The 7574-nt window shown below is 42.8% G+C and overlaps 1 pseudogene; it reads right to left on the reverse strand.

The window, feature by feature from the left end:
* Positions 1-1710: 1710 nt before the first annotated feature.
* Positions 1711-5355, reverse strand: LOC110310659 (eukaryotic initiation factor 4A-II pseudogene; annotated as a pseudogene).
* Between the last annotated feature and the right edge of the window lie 2219 nt (positions 5356-7574).

A 7574-nucleotide genomic window follows, 5' to 3' on the forward strand; every position in this document is an offset into this window, starting at 1 on the left:
TGCCTCCTTTTCCTGAAGAGTTCCCTAAGCCCTGAGGGGAGAGATTAGAGCTGAGTGTCCCAAGGTCTCTCACCCTCTGCATATTGTCCAGCTGTGGGTCTCTGCATTTGTTCCCATCTGTATGTAACAAGAGGAATCTTCTCTGATGGTGGCTGAGCGAGGCACAGATCTAGTATAGCAGCGTGTTCTAGGGAATCATTTTATCGCTACATTCCTTTAGCAGAGCAGTAGTATTTGGTTGCCCCCTAGGTCCTTGGGATATCTAGCCTCGGGTTCTTGGCTACCTGAGCAGATGGGTTCCATCTCATGGAGTGAGCCATTGATTGGTTACTCCCATAAGCTTTGTGCCACTGTTGCATTAGTGTATCTTGCGGGCAGGTCATTCTTGTAGATTAAACTATTTGTAGCTGGCTTAGGGTTTATGCTTCTCCTTTAGGGACAGGCACAGTGCCTTCCGGTACCGTGAACACCACCAGTCTATAGGGCTGGAAGCTCTAGGTAGGCACCACTTCAACATCCCCATGATTGACAGGTTGTGTAGGTGTTGTCTTCAGCAACAGAGCCTTAATGCATGTTTATGAAGAGCCTCCAATAGTTTTGACAATAGCCTGGGTCCTTTGGGGGTTCCCATGGGACTCCTTGGCCAATAGGTCCATTTACATGTAACCCACTCCTGGTAGTGTGAGCTTCATTTAGCAATGAGAGATGTCCAGTTAGGACTCTGTTTTTCCTGTTATTTGTTGATTTCACTTAAATCATCTTCATATATGTACATTAGAGGACACTTGTACTGTATTAGGTTTCCATATCACTCCTCAGATGGCCCTTGGTTATAACTGATTCTCCCTCATATTTCCTTCCCTAGCCACCCCCCCCAATTCTCTCCCACTCCCAATTTGATCCTCCCATTCTAGTTCCCTCATTTTATACATCCAAAATCGTATATGCTCTTATACGGTTTAGGCCCCCCTGTCTAAGGATTGTACTGCCTACAGTGGTCTGGACCTTTGCCCATCAATCTAAAGTCAAAAAAAAAAAAATGCTGCATATCCATGGCCACTGGTCAAGCCAATGGAAGCAATTCTGCAAGTGAAGTTCCCTACACCGAGGTGTGTCAAGCTGACAACAGAATCTAACTGTGACATCCACAGACACAATAGGATGTGGACAGTTCCTCACTAGGGCTCTCTTCTGAAGTGACCCTACGTTGTGCCCAATTTACAATTAAAACTAGCCATTGCAGCTGCAGTAGATAATTGTGTGAAGGTTTTGTGTGAGCATAACCTTTCATTTCCCCAGAATAAAGGCCCAGGGCTGCCAGTGCTGGGTCACATGTTAACCGTGTCTTTAGTTTTGGCAAACTCACCTTTCCAAAGTGGCTGTCCTAAATTTCTACCAGTAACATTGGAATGGTTGTTTTTCGTCCTTTCCAGCATTTAGCGTTGTCGCTAATTTTTTGTGTGAGTGTTCTAAAATGTCTGTAGTGCCCTTTCCTGGTGGGTTTCTTTTTTTTTTTTTAAGTGAATATACAATTTTATTTATCATTCAAACTTCATTAAGACATGTGCAATATGGCAATTTTACTGGGGGTTAACCCTACCTAGGATGATTGCTTGCTGAGGCTTAGCAACAGGGTCCAGTTCACACTTAGCACTAATTAAATACTTTATTAAATAAATACAATACCAACAAAATGCATTCAAATTTTCTCTAAAAAAAGAAATCACTTTAAAGGCCTTTCTAGTCAGGCTAATGACAAACACAATAAAGGCAGATATGCTAGTTTAACATAATTGGCTGATTTTATACAGCACTTATATCTTTTAGTCCACAAGTATATTATTAAATGATAGAAAACATCTAATACAACCATTTCTACATAACTAGTAAATGAATTTCTAAGAAAAAAAGATTTTACAGACCCCATCTTTATACCCACCCCCAACAGTCTAACTCTAAAGAGGATAAAGCCAATGCCTTTCCTCACAAGAGCTCAGGACTAAAGTCGCTTTGCTATCAGAATCTGTATTTGTGATCCGTTATGAGCATTGAGACAAGATTCAAATATTCTCAAAGAAGCACAATGCACGTTGTGATCGCCTATTCAGCAACAGCGAGCACTGCATTCAAAACTATCTCATCCCAGGAATTAAATTAGGTCAGCCACATTCATGGGCATTTCCTCCACTGTAGTATTGTAGAAAGTCTCAATGTCACGAAGAATCCTCTTGTCTTCTTCAGTAACAAAGTTTATAGCCACACCTTTCCTCCCAAATCGACCCCCTCTGCCAATTCGACTCGCTCTTTATTCAAACAGTGTGCTGTTTCGCTTATGATTCCACGTCCTAAATTACGTCAACGCCGTTTCTGAGTGCCATCTTGTCATCAACTGCCGCTATCGACTCCTGTGAATATAGTTTTCACGATTGGTAGGTAGATCGTAGTTTATAACCAAGGACACTTGTTGCACGTCAATCCCACGAGCCAACAAGTCAGTAGTGATCAGAACACGGCTTGACCCTGATCGGAATTCCCTCATGATGACATCTCTTTCCTTCTGGTCCATGTCACCATGCAGAGCAGAAACTGTGAAGTCCCTGGCATGCATTTTCTCCGTGAGCCAGTCCACCTTGCGCCTTGTATTGAGAAAAATAACTGCTTGTGTGATAGTCAAAGTCTCATACAAGTCACAAAGAGTGTCCAGCTTCCACTCCTCTCGGTCAACATTAATATAAAATTGTTTAATTCCTTCAAGGGTCAATTCTTCCTTCTTCACCAGGATTCGAATTGGATCTCTCATGAATTTCTTGGTCACTTCTAGCACATCAGTTGGCATTGTGGCAGAAAGCAACACAACCTTTAAAAAATAAATACTTGTCTTTAGTTGTCTTTAGTTTAAAAAATAAATACTTGTCCGTTTAGTTTGTATAATCTTTTAGCAAACGCTAGAGGGAAAAATGTTTGAAACCAAGCGTCTCTGCCTTAGCATGGTAGAGCTAGGCAGAGATAATAATGTATCAAGTGCTTTAAGCAGCCTGGTGGGTTTCATTTGCGCTTCCTAAACGGCCAGTTGTGCTGAATGTGTTTCCACGAAGGCACTGCATAAATGTGTAATGGAGGATGGCTGCTCAGTTGGACCTGAGATAGTGAACGTTCTGCAAGCTCTGCCAGGTTTTCTGAGCCTCCAGCTGATGATGGGGGTTTGGGACCAAATGAATGCACAGAGGCTGCCACACACTGGAGGGTTAATTGTCCCATTGCTAGCCCTCCCCACTTCAAAAGCAATGTCTTCTACTCAAGACTGACTGGCACCCTGATTGACTGATGGGTTGGTGCCTGGTGTTGTTAATTCTAGCTAGAAAGTGGCTGTAATTTTAGGTTCGGGAACATTCTGATTTACATAGCTAAAAAAGAAATCTCTTTCTTGTTTTCATTTTAAGCTTCGTTTATATAAGGAAGCAGCTGATGGGTGTTACATTGTCAAGCAGACAGGCTACTGTTTACTGCAGAAAGCCTGCAAGACATTGAACGGGACAGTGTCCAAGGTGATTTCATGCATTCTGTCACTGCGAGAACTAAAGATGGAGACATTTTTCAATGGTACCAAAGGGTAAGCCTCCTTTGGCTGCAACCTCAAAGCACCCGGCTTTCATGTTACTCCTCTCTTCTCTCGGAAAAGTTCTGCACACCCAGCTGATTAATGGTTTCTGCAAAGCCTTTGTTGAAGTGAGGAAACCGCAGGCTTTGCAGGATTGCTGTCCAGGGCTAGAGACTGGAACTAGGATAGGACTCAGAGGCCCCCTAGAGGCTGCTGCAGACAACAGACACACGGCTCCATTAACACACAACACACAGGGATGGGCTCCAGGTTCTGGACTGAAGGGGGCTTTCCCTTGGCAGCTTTATGCTTCTGTGTCTTTCAAGTTATCTGCAATTACTTTTATAATCCCAAAAGATATTTGGGGTTTTTTTGTTAATTCTGCTCATTTTGCTCAATTTACTAGGATATAATGTGGTTCTAAAAACAAAACAAAACAAAACAAACAAACAAACAAAAACCAAACCTGCTGCCCTTTGTACTGACTAGAGGTTGACACATAAGCACCCAAAGCTACTACTGCTAGCATTTGGGAATGGGAAATATAGAAAAGAATCTGGTTTTCTAATGAAATGTGGCAAAGCACCCAGTAAAGGGAGATACCTCCCATAACGTAGTCCTGATGGTCAAAGTGACTATTTGGAGTCACAGCTTTTGGGGAGGTGGATAATCACAGTTAGACCAAAGTGATGGGGTGATGTCCCTATAGGACGGGTATCCTTAGAAGAGGAGGAAGCAGATTCTCATCTGTCATATATGTATCATATATCTATGATAGACAGATTATCTATCATCTACCCATCATTATCTATCTATCATCTATACATCCATCATATATCTATCTAGATCATCTATCATGTCTATCTGTCTGGATACCATCCATCCATTATCTATCTTTTCTCTTTATCTGTCATCTACTATCTTTCTATCACCTATTACTATCTATCATCTATAATACATCTATCTACCTATCTATGATCTATCACCCATTTATTTATTATCTAACTTTCATTTATCTATCATTTATCAATCATCTAATATACCTATTTACCTATATTGCCTATCTATCTATCCTCTATCTATCTATCTATCCTCTATCTATCCTCTATCTATCTATCCTCTATTTATCTATCTATCTATCTATCTATCTATCTATCTATCTATCTATCCTCTATCTATCTATCTATCCTCTATCTATCTATCCTCTATCTATCTATCTATCTATCCTCTATCTATCTATCTATCTATCTATCTATCTATCTATCTCTATGTCTATCTCAACAGTCCTGTGCAGATGTAGTAATAGCATAGCCCTCTATAAGCCAGGAAGAGAGCCAGCCTCATCACCATGTTGTTTAGGCTATGAAGTCTGGGCTTTTTTGTTATGACAACACTAATAGACTAATACACACACTGTATCCACTACCTTCACCCCAGCACCCACGGCTACTTAGAACTTTTTGTATCCAAATCATATTCATTTACTCTCTCATTTTGTCACCTTAGTAATTGTTCCAATGTCACCAAGTCCTCACTGGTCAGTGGCTTTGTGAAGTCAAACAGGTCCAATAGTACTCCTCACCAACTTCCTGAAGGCATCCATTCATTCACCCGTGTGAGTGTGAAACATCTACTATGTGCCAGGCAGGATTTGTGCTTACATTCCATAATAACGTCTCATTGAACGTGTGGTGTTTTCAACTGAAGCCAAGGCTGTACCTGCAGCGGTGACCCGCTTCCTCACAGTGCTGTCTCATCATAGGTCTTCCGTGTGCTCTTCCCTCCTCTAAGCTGTCCCTCCTACTCCCACCTCAAGCTTCCGTGAGCTCACAGCTTGGCACACTCAAGCTGTGTCCGTATCCCTTCTCAATGGAGAAGACGCTGAGATTCTTGATGTTAATATAGATGGGTTTTTAAAATTTTTGCTCTTATGCGATTTACTTAATGTTTGTCTTACGATGGTGTTCCTGAAACACATGGACATGGAATCCTCGTGCCGACAATCCTCCGACAGTTTTTAAACCAACATATTAAATGGATACTAGCAGCTCTGTAAAACCATAAAATCCTCTTCAGCAGCATTCATTTCCTGTGCCAGGCAATGGTGCTGTGCAGGGAATGCACTGCTGCTCGCTCCAGAGGGGGCCCTGCCTGCCATTCAGGGTCATTCGGTTTTGCATACAGTTTGCTCCCCCCCCCCCCCCCCCCCCCCCCGGCCGCCCCATTTATCATGAGCAGATTCCACAGACACTTCCTGCAGAGACTGGATGGAGCCCAGGTGACCTGCAGCCACCCGAGGATACATCATCCTGAGTTCACTGGGCTTCTGTTCCCAGCCCAATTGCACTCTCAAATGAAAAGAGCCGTAGTTGATGTCAGCAGGCTTACCGCTGAAGTTATGTTCCTAGAGATGGTTGTAAAACAAAGGCAGCTGGATATAAATTTTTAGATTGGCACTAAAGCAAAAACAAAAGCAGCGTCACTTCTCATTTTTCATGAGCCTCAATATTATGTCCACTTCCATATGGGGACATCATAGCTCACACTGAAAGACACTGTCTGTTAGCCACCCAAAGCCCCAAGTCACCATCTACATTCTGTTTTCTTAAGAAAGCTCTTCAAAGAATGATATTGCTTGGGCTGGCTTGCTGCTTGGACAGGAGAAGCAGGGAACCGCATGATCCAAGGCTGGTGATAAAAGTACAAATAGTGATGAACCCAAGCAGTGACACCGACAGAGCCAGCAAGTCAGTTTGAAGTGTGGAAGAACTGTAGCATAATTCAGAATGAGCCCTTGACCATGTGGCCTCCAAGTTCGGCTCTCCCTTCCTGTGGTCTCAGTGACCTTTACAATGCTTTGGAGACTATGCTGTCCTCCGTTTTTGCTACTTGGGTTAGCTAGGTTTGCCTCTACTCTTTGTAGATGAATCCAGATAGAGTCATAACATCAATCCCCCAAATTCTCCATATCAACAGACACAGAAAGCCTCAGTGACGGAAAGTGAAATGAGGCGACCTGGACATTAGACAGCACAGGTAAACTGAGGTCAGGGCTCGCAAACAGGTCCTGGCTGTATAAGGTTCAGAACCATACACTCTAGGCACATCCACCTCACCAAACAGCTCTCCAAGAAACAGATGAACAGTGAGAAGGGTTCCCTTCCACATCCTTGCTGTCAACCTGATGTCAACTATGACTCAGGGACACACATTAATGTATAACACAAACACCTCTATTGTTGTACGGAACAATGCTTTTGCACATACAAATGCATTCTTTCTACTTATCTCCATTGCGGTAGTCTGAATAAGAATGGTCCCCATAGACTCATATTTGAATCCTTTGTCAACAGAGAGTGGCACTATTAGAAGATGTGACCTTGTTGGAGAAAGTGTATCATGCGGTGAGCTTTGAGGTTTCCCATGCTCAAGCCAGGCCCAGTGTCTCACTTTCTTCCTGCTGCCTTTGGATGATCCAGATGTAGAACCCTCTGCTCCTTCTCCAGCACCACATCTGTCTGCACACCTCCATGCTTCCACCATGATGATAAGGGACTAAACCTCTAAACTGAAGCCAGCTCCAATGAAATATTTCCATTTATAAGAGTTGCCATGGTCATGGTGTCTCTTCACAGCAATAGAATCCTAAGACACACAACATGGGATAAGCTCCTTGCCAGTCACCCAATGCCATTCTGAAAACCAACTGCATGGATCAAGGTAGCCATTTGGTAAGAGGAGAAACAGCCAAGTATCAGATTAAAGTTCTTTGCCCAAGGTTACATGATGAATCAGTTAGGATAGGATATGGAATATATTGCAAACATCAAAAGTTGCTAGCTAAGGAAACAAAGGGTCCTCCCTCATGTCACTTCCATCCATCCATCCATCCATCATCCATCCATCCATCCATCATCCATCCATTATCCATCCATCCATCATCCATCCATCCACTCATCATCCATCCATCCATCCA

The sequence above is a fragment of the Mus caroli genome, unplaced genomic scaffold (assembly GCF_978045245.1).
Source record: "Mus caroli unplaced genomic scaffold, Mus_caroli_1 scaffold_16, whole genome shotgun sequence".
Lineage (NCBI taxonomy): Eukaryota > Metazoa > Chordata > Mammalia > Rodentia > Muridae > Mus > Mus caroli.